We start from the raw sequence: 15208 nt of genomic DNA on the forward strand, positions 1-15208 counted from the left end.
GGTAACTTACACCTGTGTGAAGGCACCATTATCGCTGAATGGTCCACACAGGTTTTGGAGCAACATATGTTGTCATCCAAGCAACGTTATCATGGACGCCCCTGCTTATTTCAGCAAAACAATGCCAAGCCACATGTTATAACAGCGTGGCTTCGTAGTAAAAGAGTGCGGGTACTTTCCTGGCCCGCCTGCAGTCCAGACATGTTTCCCATCGAAAATGTGTGGCGCATTATGAAGCGTAAAATACGACAACAAGACCCCGGACTGTTGAACAACTTAAGCTGTACATCAAGCAAGAATGGTAAAGAATTCCACTTTCAAAGCTTCAAAAATTAGTTTCCTCAGTTCCCAGACATTCATTGAGTGTTGTTAAAAGAAAATGTGACGTAACACAGTGGTGAACATGCTCTTTCCCAACTACTTTGGCACATGTTCCAGCCATGAAATTCTAAGTTAATTATTATTTGCAAAAAGAAAAAAAGTTTAAGAGTTTGAACATCAAATAACTTGTCTTTGTAGTGCATTCAATTGAATATGGGTTGAAAAAGATTTGCAAATCATTGTGTTCCGTTTATATTTACATCTAACACAATTTTCCAACTCATATGGAAACGGGGTTTGTAGAACAAAGCGAAGTTATCAGTAGTGTGACTAATAAGCGTCTATTTACGAGTAGCCCCGCATACACTTGCCAAAGGGAGTGTTCCGCTATAAAAGAGCCAACATGTCCGACGATCCCTTCCAGGGATCCAGAGGCAACCCGGAGCAGTGGGCTACTAAGTGTCCATGCTGAGCGTTCTTCCCAGACTCACTGCTGCTTGTCAGACGTGCCCAGAATAACTGCCACGGGGCGGCTTGAGGGGAGACTCCCTAATCAGATGCCACACATTCAGCACAAACGGAGCAAGAAAAGGTCACTTGCAGGAGAGAATAGAGAATATCAGACCTATTCAACAATGACTGAATGGCCACCTTCCAGCTCCAAGAAGATGAGGCCAGGAGAGCGAAACAATGTAAAAATAGACACAAAGGGAGCAGTCATTGGTTTTCTTTACTCAGTATCTCCCTGTTAAGGGGATGGAGCCTATCCCAGCCGGGGGGGCGGGGTGCATTGATCGACTGTCAATCGTGAGCGTTCACACTGTCATTGGCAGATTTACAAACCCCGTTTCCATATGAGTTGGGAAATTGTGTTAGATGTAAATATAAACGGAATACAATGATTTGCAAGTAATTTTCAACCCATATACAGTTGAATATGCTCCAAAGACAACATATTTGATGTTCAAACTGATAAACTTTTTTCCCCCGCAAATAATTAACTTTAGAATTTTATGCCAGCAACACGTGACAAAGAAGTTGGGAAAGGTGGCAATACATACTGATAAAGTTTAGAAATGCTCATCAAAGACTTATTTTGAACATCCCACAGGTGTGCCGGCTAATTGGGAACAGGTGGGTCCCATGACTGGGTATAAAAACAGCTTCCCAAAAAATGCTCAGTCTTTCACAAGAAAGGATGGGGCGAGGTACACCCCTTTGTCCACAAATGCAAGACTAAATAGTTAAACAGTTTAAGAACAACATTTCTTAAAGTGCAATTGCAATACATTTAGGGATTTCAACATCTACGGTCCATAATATCATCAAAAGGTTCAGAGAATCTGGAGAAATCACTCCACGTAAGCGGCATGGCCGGAAACCAACAATGAATGACCGTGACCTTTGATCCCTCAGACGGCCCTGTATCAAAAACGGACGTCAATCAAAGGATATCACCACATGGGCTCAGGAACACTTCAGAAAACCACTGTCACTAAATACAGTTTGTCGCTACATCTGTAAGTGCAAGTTAAAGCTCTACCATTCAAAGCGAAAGCCATTTATCAACAACATCCAGAAAAGCTTCCGGCTTTTCTGGGCCCGAGATCATCTAAGATGGACTGATGCAAAGTGGAAAAGTGTTCTGTGGTCTGACAAGTCCACATTTCAAATTGTTTTTGGAAATATTCAACATCGTATCATCCGGACCAAAGGGGAAGCGAACCATCCAGACTGTTATCGACGCAAAGTTCAAAAGCCAGCATCTGTGATGGTATGGGGGTGCATTAGTGCCCAAGGCATGGGTAACTTCCATATCTGTGAAGGCACTATTAATGCTGAAAGGTACATACAGGTTTTGAAACAACATATGCTCCCATCTAAGCGCCGTCTTTTTCATGGACGCCCCTGCTTATTTCAGCAAGACAATGCCAAGCCACGTGTTTCAACAGTGTGGCTTTGTAAAAAACGAGTGCGGGTACTTTCTTGGCCTGCCTGCAGTCCAGACCTGTCTCCCATCGAAAATGTGTGTCGCATTATGAAGCGTAAAATACGACAGCGGAGACTGTTGAACGACTGAAGCTCTACATAAAACAAGAATGGGAAAGAATTCCATTTTCAAAGTTTCAACAATTAGTTTCCTCAGTTCCCAAACGTTTATTGAGTGTTGTTAAAAGAAAAAAGTGATGTAACACAGTGGTGAACATGCCCTTTCCCAACTACTTTGGCACTTGTTGCAGCCATGAAGTTCTAAATTAATTATTCGCAAAAAAATAAATAAAGTTTGAGTTCGAACATCAAATATCTTGTCTTTGTAGTGCATTCAATTGAATATGAGTTGAAAAGGATTTGCAAACCATTGTTTTCCGTTTATATTTACCTTTAACATAATTTCCCAACTCATATGGAAACGGGGTTTGTATTAACAGCGAGGGTTCTCCCTGGAGACCCTGTACCAGCTGTCATCTCAAAGAGTGACGAGCTGTCCCCACGGAAAAGGTCTCCCGCTGCTCTTTAATGCTGTGACTCATGTCAATATGTACTTTTTTTCCAAAGCGCAAACGCAGACAGTCACGGAGCTGCCCTCCATCTTTGGCGGTGATTTCAATAAAGCTCTTGTTTGCCCAGGCCTCCATTACCTCTCCGCAAGCATCTCTCCCGGGGCTCACGCTCGTCTGTGTGCTCCGTATTTGTAAAGTGTCAGCGGTAATAATCAAGCTCCCACGTTACCGCCGCCGGTGTCTGTCAGCAGCAATATCAGACCCAGCGCTCCCAGCGGCCCTACTGGGACCTTCCGCACACCAGTTCCATCAAGGCGCTAATGTACGATGAAGTCTCAGACTGCGGAGGGGTCGCCGGCCTCACCGCCTGCTGTTTTCACACGTATATGGACGCCACCAGGGAGGGGAAAGCCATCGTGTACATCATACGACACTGTACTATTTAATATGCATGTAATCCACATCCTGCATTTATTTAGTATTTGTCATTTTGTTACCACAGTCTTTATGTATTTATCTTTAAACTTGTAATCACTGTTTACTTAATTTTTTCACAAATTTAGTATAGATTGTATTAACCAGGAGTGCCCACTAGAGATGCGCGGTTAGCGGTCTCATCTGCGGGTCGGGCAGGTGACATGACGAATAAAAAGATTTTAATTAGATCCGGGCGGGTGGCGGTTGAACCATTCGGAAATATTTGATATACATGGTTCTGGGATTGGTATCTTTTACCATTCAAAGAGCAATTTAGGATCCGTGTCACAAAGCGAAGAAGACAATAGGAGATGCTAATATTCTCTAGAACATGGGTGTCAAATTCTGGCCCGCGGGCCAAATTTGGCCCGCCGTGTAATTTAAATTGGCCCTTGAGGCAATATCAATTTAGCATTAGAGCTGGCCCGCCGGTGTTATACAGCGTCAGTGCCGCTCTAACACCGCATTCACCACTAATACTCATACTTGCCAACCCTCCTAAGTTTCCCGGTAGACTCCCGAAGTTCAGTGCCCCTCCCGAAAATCTCCCGGGGCAACCATTCTCCCGAATTTCTACCGATTTCCACCTGGATTACTATATTGGGGGCGTGCATTTAAGGCACTGCCTTTAGCGTTCTCTACAACCTGTCGTCATGTCCGCTTTTCCTCCATACTAACAGCCTGTCACATAATATTTGTGGCTTTTACACACACACACACAAGTGAATGCAAGGCATACTTGGTCAACAGGCATACATGTCACATTGAGGGTGGCCGTATAAACAACTTTAGCACTGTTACAAATATGCGCCACACTGTGAACCCACACCAAACAAGAATGACAAACACATTTCGGGTGAACACCTGCACCGTAACACAACAGAACAAGTACCCATAACCCCTTGCAGCACTAACTCTTCTGGGAAACTTCCAGCAAACTAACCAATAATTAACGTTTTATTCATGCATTTTCTCTTGCTACTTCAAGGCTTGAATGTTTGGTTCATTCATTATTGTTATTTTATTTTAAAATTTATTACTAGCCTGTGGAAAAAATATATATATTTACCTCAGAAGATTGCAAATACAAAAAAAAGGCATTACATTTTTATTTACATTTTATTTGATATGCCATTGATATTTTTTATATTATTATTATTTGAAACTGGATTTTGCTTGTCACTAAAGTTATATAAGCCTTGCTTGTTCAATATTTAATGCAAAACTCTTTTGGGTCCCTATTAAAAGGTTAATTTGTTCAACCTTGGCCCGCGGCTTTGTTCCGTTTAAATTTTTTGCCCACTCTGTATTTGAGTTTGACACCCCTGCTCTAGAATGACTGCCGGCAGTCACCCAGTTAATAAGTATTAAGGCGTGCTATGAAGCCATTGGCTTTGTCGCCTTCTGCAGAATGTACGATCTGCTTGTCAGTCCAGCAACATGTTGTGTGTGGCTTCCGCAGACACACGCACACGACTGCAAGGCATACTGGGTGACACAGAGTACACTAATGGTTGTGATATAAACAATTTTAACACTCTTAGTAATATGCGCCACGCTGTGAAGCCACACCAAACAAGATTGACAAACACATTTCGGGAGAACATCCTCCCAGTAACACAACAGAAACGCAACACAATCCAATCCAATCCACTTTATTTATATAGCACATTTAAACAACAATAACGTTTCCAAAGTGCTGCACAGCCTTGTTAAAAACAATATTAAAAAAAACAATATTATGCTCCACCAATGACTGAATAAAAACAAAAAATAAATAAATATAAAACCAATATAAAAAAAACAATATAAAAACAAATATGATTAAAAACTATTTTAAAGGGTAAAATCAATTAAAACAGTAAAATAGAAATCAAAGTGTATAAAAAACACAGATGACAACAGAGGACAACAGAGGACAGAGGACCACACAACTCACGTAGTGTTAAAAGCCAAATAATAAAAGTGGGTCTTAAGACGAGACTTAAAACACTGCACTGTGGACGCAGTTTGAACATGGAGGGGCAGAATCCTTTGCATCCGTGACACTTCCTGAATATATTTTACACTCCGCCCACCTTACCGACGCACGGAGTGTATAAAATAGTCAGGTATTGTCATGGATACAATGGATTCTGGGTATTTGTTGTGTTGCGTTTATGTTGCATCATTGGGAGGATGTTCTGCCGAAATATATTTGTCAATCTTGTTTGGTGTGGCTTCACAGCGTGGCACATATTACTAAGAGTGTTAAAATTGTTTATATCACAACCATTAGTGTACTCTGTGTCACCCAGTATGCCTTGCAGTCGTGTGCGTGTGTCAGTGGAAGCCACACACATGTTGCTGGACTGACAAGCAGGTTGTACATGCTGTAGAAGGCGACAAAGCCAATGACTTCATAGCACGCCCTAATACTTATTATCTGGGTGACTGCCGGCAGTCATTCTAGAGAATATTAGCGTCTCCTATTGTCTTCTTTGCTTTGTGACGCGGGTCTTTAATTGCTCTTTGAATGGTAAAGGATACCGATCACAGAACCATGTATATCAAATATTTCCGAATGGTTCAACCGCCACCCACCCGAATCTAATTAAAATCGATTTTTTCGTCATGTCACCCGCCCGACCCGCGGTGATGAGACCGCAAACCGCGCATCTCTACCGGCAGTAAACGTCAAGAACTCAGCCAACACGCCTCGTCTGCATTATTTATAATTAGACTGTCAACACATATACAGTGTGATTTTGCTTTGTTTACAAGGAAAGTAAAACAAAAGTTAAAAAAGGGGGATATGTTGTATATATATGTTTGTGCTGTGGTTGCTTTAAGAACGTTGCGACAGCTGCCGTAAAGGAGGTGCGTTGCTAGCCTGGTTGGTCGTAAAAGTGTTGGTCATGTGTTTGTACCCTGCTCAAATCCCTCAGTAAAGTTATTCATTGGATTATATCTTCTGTTTTGAACTTTATTACACCTTGGAGCGCTTTTTCCCGTCCGTTGTTTTCCTGCTATCGCTATCTGCGCCTAATAACTGAGCTACGTGACGTCGTTTCTTGTGATGTCTCACGGAGCATTCTGGTCGGGACGGATTCGAATAAAGAACCAACTCTTTTTCTTTACTATAGTGGTCTCCATAACGGGTACCGGTTATCAAAAAGGAGTTTGAGTCCGAGGACTCGGTTCTTTTCTTATCGAACAACCTGGAAAACCGGTTTCGAGTATCATCCCTACGCTTCAGCAGCTCGTGGGACCATGACCATGACTTCTGTTTTGTGCGATCAGCCGTTTTACTGCCATTTTACAGGCACTAAAACACAAAAAATATCAAGAGCAAAAAAGATATGCATATAAAATGTTATACATAAAAGCAGTATTACAATACATCCATAAAAAACCAACTAGTGTAGTATCTCTCTAGACATAGTTTTTTTAAACCCTTTTATTTTTTTGACCCCTTAAATACACAAGTCAGCCTATTCCACTGGGAAGCAGCCGCGTAAGACACTTTTATGCACAGCACATGTTCTTGCCCTTTTTTACTACTTTGTCTCCATTAGTCAGTTGTTGAGTCTAGTGGCTTTGTCTGCTACAAATATATACTGTAATATGTTAGAGTGTAAGATTCACTTTTGCTCTGTTTGGTTTACTTTCCTACCCTCATTATGTCTCCCAAGCATACTCTTCTGGCGGCAGCGTGTCAGAATGTAAGGGCAAATTAAAAACACAGCTTTCACCACTTTAGTCATAATTTATGCGCTTAAAAAACTTCTGTATGACTTTAGCTCCAAACTTTTTCTGTTTGTTTGATTCAGAGCCGTGTCCATAGAGCAGGGGTGCCCACACTTTTTCTGCAGGCGAGCTACTTTTCAATTGACCAACTCGAGGGGATCTACCTCATTTATATATATCATTTATATTTATTTATTTATGAAAGAGACATTTTTGTAAACAAGTTAAATGTGTTTAATGATAATACAAGCATGTGTAACACATATAGATGTCTTTCTTTCACAAAGACAAGAATATAAGTTGGTGTATTACCTGATTCTGATGACTTGCATTGATTGGAATCAGACAGTAATGATGATAACGCCCACATTTTCAAATGGAGGAGAAAAAAAGTTGTCCTTTCTGTACAATACCACATGAAAGTGGTTGGTTTTTGGCATCTAATTCATCCAGCTTCCATACACTTTACAAGAAAAACATTGGCGGCAAATTCCATAGCTTGCTTGATTGACATTCACGGCACCCGAGGGTCTTGTGAGATGACGCTGGCTGCTGCCAGTTCATTATTATGAAAAAATGACAGAGAGGAAGGCGAGAAACACTTTTTATTTCAACAGACTTTCGCGCCGTCCCTTCCGTCAAAACTCTAAAGGCCGACTGCACATTTCCTATCTTCACAATAAAAGCCCTGCTTCATGCTGACTGCGCTAACAAAATAAGAGTCTCGGAAAGCTGGTGTGCACAAGTGATGTGCACGCCAGCTTTCTGAGGGATCGCTTGTGCACGCCAGTTTTCCGAGACTCTGTATTTAGTTAGCGCAGGCAGCATGAAGCAGGGCTTTTATTGTGAAGATAGGAAATGTGCAGTCGGCCTTTAGAGTTTTGACGGAAGGTACGGCGCGAGAGTCTGTTGAAATAAAAAGTGTTTCTCACCTTCCTCTCGGTCATATTTTCATAATAATGATCTTGCAGCAGCCAGCGTCATCTCACAAGACCCTCCGGTACCGTGAATGTCATTTAAGTGACGTCTTGGTGAATATTGATGATCACAAATTTTTAGGTCTATTTTTTTTAAAAGCCTGGCTGGAGATCGACTGACACACCCCCCGCGGTCGACTGGTAGCTCGCGATCGACGTAATGGGCACCCCTGACCATAGAGAGTATGTCCAAAACTTTGGAAGCAACATGGCCCACAGTACTCAAATGGGGGGATTTTAACCAATCAGAGAGAGTATGCCCAGAGGATTGTCACGGCCAAAGTGCATTCTTCAGTAAAGCCGCAGAGCGCACCTCGGGACACGCCCACGGCCGCTCATCTCCTCACGCGTCACTACGGCCGGCAGCAATCAGCACACCTGGAGCTAATTATCAGATCTGCGCTAATCAGCCTGTTCAACCTGCTATCCCGGGCCAGAATGTAACCATCTGTTCCTGTAGCCAGTCTGCCTTCCTTCCCGCGTCAACGAGCTGTTTCACCCCGCGTCCCTTCTGTTTTCCCTGACTTCCTCTTGGATCTCGAACTCCCGCATGGACACGGACCTCCTGCGCCCCGCTACCGCCCCTGACTTCCTGCTTGCCTCACGGATATTCGAGCATGCCTTTCTAACCCGTGACCTTCCGCCTCTCGCTCATTACTGCGGTAATACACAGCAGTTAATTAAAGGCCTACTGAAAGCCACTACTACCAACCACGCAGTCTGATAGTTTATATATCAATGATGAAATATTAACATTGCAACACATGCCAATACGGCCTTTTTAGTTTACTAAATTGCAATTTTAAATTTTGCGCGAAGTATCCTGTTGAAAACGCCGGTATGATGACGCATGACGTCTTTGGATTGTATCGGACATTTTTTTCCAGCCCAATCCAAGCTATAAGTAGGCTACTTTAATCGGATAATTACACAGTATTCTTGACATCTGTGTTGCTGAATCTTTTGCAATTTGTTCAATTAATAATGGAGACGTCAAAGAAGAAAGATGTAGGTGGGAAGCTGTGTAATGCAGCTGCCTTTAGCAACACAAACACAGCCGGTGTTTCCTTGTGTACATTCCCGAAGGTGAAGCTTTACTATGGAACAGAGCGTTCAAGCGAGCATGGTTCCCGACCACATGTCAACCGTCAGGTTTCGGTGAGAAAATTGTGGTAATAAGTCGGCTCTTACGGTAGACATGAGCGGAGCTTGCGTCCTCCTGCAGCTGCGGACTCTCTTACCTCCTCCCACCGGAGACACTGGCGGTCACCACACCCGTGGCCACACCCCTCCGACTTTCAGGTACCATATAATCTCACTAAAACACTAGTAACACAATAAGCAGATAAGGGATTTTCCAGAATTATTCTAGTAAATGTGTCTAATAACATCTGAATCGCTCCCACTGCCCTTGCCATTTTATTTCTTTTTTTTTTCTAGTAGTTCTCTCTCACTATCCTCATTCACAAATCTTTCATCCTCGCTCAAATTAATGGGGAAATTGTCGCTTTCTCTGTCCGAATCGCTCTCGCTGCTGGTGGCTATGATTGTAAACAATGTGAGGATGTGAGGAGCTCCACAACCCGTGACGTCACGCGCACATCGTCTGCTACTTCCGGTACAGGCAAGGCTTTTTTATTAGCGACCAAAAATTGCGAACTTTATCGTCGATGTTCTGTATTAAATCCTTTCAGCAAAAAATATGGCAATATCGCGAAATTATCAAGTTAGACACATAGAATGGACCTGCTAACCCCGTTTAAGTAAGAAAATCTCGTTTCAGTAGGCCTTTTAATAGGTAAATGTTAAATGGGTTATACTTGTATAGCGCTTTTCTACCTTCAAGGTACTCAAAGCGCTTTGACAGTATTTCCACATTCACACCCACATTCACACACTGATGGCGGGAGCTGCCATGCAAGGCCCTAACCAAAATCAGGAGCAAGGGTGAAGTGTCTTGCCCAAGGACACACCGGACATGACGAGGTTGGTAGCAGGTGGGGATCGGACCAGGAACCCTCAGGTTGCTGGCACGGCAACCACACCGTCCCCTAATTCTTACACATAGTCTCACACCATACACACGCTTGAATTTAGTCACACTCCATTTCCTTAGTTTAAGTATTATTGTTTCGGTATTTTGTATATACATATATATATATATATATATATTTATACCTATAATAAATCATAGAACAACTTCGCCTTCTGGTGGTCTGTGCCGTCAACACTCCTCCCGAAACCATAAGAAAGATCTCCTAAATGAATGGTCATAAGCCCCTCACGTGTTTTCAACTTTGAAACAGACTTGGCCATACTCTCTCTGTACACTGCTCTGGTTCGATATTGTCATTACTGCCACCAGTGGTGGAAAAGTGTATTACAACAGAGTACTACTTCTGCGGCCCATACGGACCACTGCTGAGAAACCGATATTTTTTGTGGGCGATGAAATAGACTTCAGAGTTTTAAGCAGCGTAGGTGTGATTATTGATGGGTCCAAATGTATTCACATTTCCCACAATGCATTGCCGTTATCATTATGAAGAGCAGAGACGCTAATTGTCACCCATAATTTATCCAATAATATTAATGATGCCGACGACGTGTGCCATTGTCAGCTGCCACAATCAAAGCGGGAGAGATATTACGAGCTTGTATCGCAATTCCTGAACGTATTTTCTGGCGAGCATGGATTGCTACAATCAACCGAGATGTGACGTGCCGACGATGTCGTGTTTCTTCCGATCATTTTGAAAGTAAAACAATTATTGAAAATAAATAACAGCCCCACTTTGCATTAACTTGATGCGCTTGCCTGAAGAACTTGGATAGTAGTTGCATTGATACATTGTGCTCACTTCTCTTATTCGGACTGTAGCCTCCACATAAAACAAAAATGAGAACGTCATTCTCCCAATCCTGCCTTACAGTCAGAGTGCGCCGAGATGACCTTAGATTGGTTATCCGTGATTACCGGGTCGCATCATTTCTGGGAGTGAATTAGACTGGCTTGACGACACCATGTCCACTGGGTTTATAGAGATGAACGTCACAAACAAAGCCGCCATAGCTATCTTGACGTTTATGAATTTGAATGTGTAAAATGGGCTGGGTTGACCAATTAGGTAGTTCATTAAAGTGCGGGTATGAGACATCGAGTGTCACGACTTGGACTTGGACGTGGATTGTTTTTCCGAGGCAAAGGAAAGCTGGCGCGAGCAAGGCGTGAATGTAAGTACTTGATTTATTTTAACATTAACAAACTACAAAAAAAGAAAGCAAAAAAAAGGTGCGCACAATAGCGGAGAACAAACTTGACTACAGAAAACGAAAACTTGCACTATGGCGTGAGTAAGACAGGCTTAAATATCAGTGACATAATCCGTGAAAACGGGTGCGAGACATGAGGACAGGTGAAAACTGATGAGTTGCTATGGTAACAAAACAAACCAGGAAGTGCAAAAACAGGAACTGAGTGTCCAAAAAACAAAACCGAACATCACTACAACAAAACATTAAGAGTAAAATTCCGTGCATGGTCTATGCTCCACTAAGACTTGTCGATCTTGTACGGGACCTTACATCCAACTAGATGAGACAAAACCTGAAGGAATTGCCTGTGATTGCTCCAATGTTGAAGTTGCAATGAAATCCTGGGATTTTTTTTTTTTGAATCGTTGAAGTAAAACACACAAATCCCAAACAGGCCTAATATTTCAAAGTTGGAACAGTTTCAATCAGATGAAAAATGTGAGAGTTGTGGATCTTTGAAGAACGTCCCATGGATTTCAATGGGAATGTCCCCAACATTTTGGGTAGTTCGGGGAAAGCTGGAATTGTTTTGAAAATGGTGAAAAAAAAACAAACCCTGAATGGTTTGAAGAAGTTAAAATGGTTGGTGTTGGAATTTTTCAAATCAGTCCAGAAATGTTGAAATACAAACTCCGTTTCCATATGAGTTGGGAGATTGTGTTAGATGTTAATATAAATGATATACAATGATGAATGGAATACAATAATTTGCAAATAAATTTCAACCCATATTCAGTTGAATATGCTACAAAGACAACATATTTGATGTTCAAACTGATAAACATTTTTTTGTTGTTGCAAATAATCATTAACTTCAGAATTTGATGCCAGCAACACGTGAAAAAAAAGTTGGGAAAGGTGGCAATAAATACTGATAAAGTTGAGGAATGCTCATCAAACACTTATATGGAACATCCCACAGGTGTGCAGGCTATCTGGGAACAGGTGGGTGCCATGATTGGGTATAAAAGCAGCTTCCATGAAATGCTAAGTAATTCACAAACAAGGATGGGGCGAGGGTCACCACTATGTAAGCAAATTGTTGAACAGTTTTAGAACAACATTTCTCAACGAGCTATTGCAAGGAATTTAGGGATTTTACCATCTACGGTCCGTAAACTCATCAAAAAGTTCAGGGAATCTGGACAAATCACTGCACATAAGCGATGAGGTTACAGACTTTTGATCCCTCAGGCGGTACTGCATTAAAAACCGACATCAGTGTGTAAAGGATATCACCACGTGGGCTCAGGAACACTTCAGAAAACCACTGTCAGTAACTACAGTTGGTCGCTACATCTGTAAGTGCAAGTTAAAACTATACTATGCAAAGCCAAACCCATTTATCAACAATATCCTGAAACGCCACCGGCTTCTCTGGGCCCGAGCTCATCTAAGATGGACTGATGCAAAGTGGAAAGGTGTTCTGTGGTCTGATGAGGCCACATTTCAAATTGTATTTGGAAACAGAGGACGTGGTGTCCTCCAGAACAAAGAGGAAAATAACCATTCGGGTTGTTATAGGCGCAAAGTTCAAAAGCCAGCATCTGTGATGGTATGGGGGTGTATTACTGCCCATGGCATGGGTAATTAGCACATCTGTGAAGGCACCATTAATGCTAAATGGTCCATACAGGTTATGGAGCAACATATGTTGCCATCCAAGCAACGTTATCATGGACGCCCCTGCTTATTTTAGCAAGACAAGTGTTCACTTCGTAAAAAAAGAGTGCGGGTACTTTCCTGGCCCGCCTGAAGTTCAGACCTGTTTCCCATCGAAAATAAGTGGCGCATTATGAAGCGTAAAATACGACAGCAGAGACCACGGACTGTTGAACGACTGAAGCTCTACATAAAACAAGAATGGGAAAGAATTCCACTTTCAAAGCTTCAACAATTAGTTTCCTCTGTTCTCAAATGTCTATTGAGTGTTGTTAAAAGATAAGGTGATGTAACACAGTGGTGAACATGCCCTTTCCCAACTACTTTGGCACGTGTTGCAGCCATGAAATTCTAAGTCATTTATTATTTGCAAAAAAAAATAAAGTTTATGAGTTTGAACATCAAATATGTTGTCTTTGTAGTGCATTGAATTGAACATAAGTTGAAAAGAATTTGCAAATACTTGTATTCCGTTTATATTTACATCTAACACAATTTCCCAACTCATATGGAAACGGGGTTTGTAGGACCATGTTGAACGTGGGGGACAGTGTGGCGAGGTTGGGAGATTGGCTGTGCCAGCAACCAGATGGTTCTTGGTTCAATCCCCACCTTCTACCATCCTAGGCACGTCCGTTGTGTCTTTGAGCAAGACACTTCACCCTTGCTACTGATGGGACCAGGTTAGCGCCTTGCATGGCAGCTCCCGTCATCAGTGTGTGAATGTGGAAATAATGTCAAAGCGCTTTGAGTTTTTAAAAAAAGGTAAAAAAGCCCTATACAAGTACAACCCATTTACCATTTGAATTGAGAAATGTTATTACGGAATTTCGCGAAAACAGGGAATTTTTCCTTTTTAAAAAACAACTTTAATTTTTGTCCCGATTAATTGGAATGTTTTGACGGTGGAACAGTTGAAATGTGTTGAAAAGGGAGTAGAAGGAATATTTGCCCGAAAAAAGGGTACTAATAGGGCTTTTGTAAAGCAGGAATTCTGGAAAATCCTGGAATCTTTTTGAACTTGAAAAAAATATAGTTTGAATTTCCAGAATGGTGGAATGTGTTGAAGGTGGACTTGTTTGAATAGGCTGAAATATGTGGAAAAGGTGAACGTTTGAAAAATGGCTAATTCATTGTGAATGCGAAAAATGTCCCAGAAAAGCTGGAATTTTGGGAAATCTGGGAATTTTGGGAATTTGTCAAGGGAAAGCCCACTATTCCCAAATAGGCTGAACAGTTTTAAGTTGGACTGGTTTGAATCGGGTGAAAAATGTGGAAGGTCGAACGCACCAAAATCTGGAGAATAAGTAGTAGAAGAATGAATGGATGAATTTTGGTGTAGAAAACCATATGTGTGAATGCTTTGGTGCATTCACACAATTACGACTGTTTCCTCTTTGTAACGATGAAGGGCCTTCTTATCTAACGACTCAAAGTTTTTCTCAATCGTATCAGAGCTGGTGCAATATTATTTCCCCGCTCAATAGTTCGGAAATATTACGTGTAACGCTAATTAGCAAAATGGTGCCTTCACAGAGGTGTAAGTTACCCATGCCTTGGGCACTAATGCACCCCCATACCATCACAGATGCTGGCTTTTCAACTTTACGCCTAGAACAATCTGGATGGTTATTTTCCTCTTTGTTCTGGAGGACACGACGTCCATAGTTTCCCCAAAAAATATTTGAAATGTGGACTCGTCAGACCACAGAACACTTTTCCACTTTGCATCAGTTCATCTTAGACGAGCTCGGGCCCAGCGAAGTCGGCGGCGTTTCTGGGTGTTGTTGATAAATGGCTTTGGCTTTGCATAGTAGTTTTAACTTGCACTCACAGATGTAGCGACAAACTGTAATTACTGACAGTGCGGGAATAAGCGGCAGAAAATGGATGGATGGATGTTTTTTTTTTAAGTGTTTCTGAGCCCATGTGGTGATATTTACACACCGATGTCGCATTTTGAGGGATCCAAGGTTCGTATTATTAACGCTTACGTGTAGTGATTTCTCCTGATTCTCTGATCCTTTTGATGATATTACGGACCGTAGATGGTGAAATCCCTAAATTCCTTGCAATAGCTCGTTGAGAAATGTTGTTCTTAAACAATTTGCTTACGCATTTGTTCGCAAAGTGGTGACCCTCACCATGTCTTTGTTTGTGAACGACTGAACATTTCATGGAAGCTGCTTGTATACCCAATCATGGCACCCACCTGTTCCAAACTAC

The 15208-nt window shown here is 41.9% G+C and overlaps 1 pseudogene; it reads left to right on the forward strand.

Annotated features, from left to right (window-relative positions):
* The window catches only part of LOC133557152 (uncharacterized), a 47745-nt pseudogene that overhangs the window by 14384 nt on the left and 18153 nt on the right, over positions 1–15208 (forward strand).

Source organism: Nerophis ophidion, linkage group LG08 (assembly GCF_033978795.1).
Source record: "Nerophis ophidion isolate RoL-2023_Sa linkage group LG08, RoL_Noph_v1.0, whole genome shotgun sequence".
NCBI lineage: Eukaryota > Metazoa > Chordata > Actinopteri > Syngnathiformes > Syngnathidae > Nerophis > Nerophis ophidion.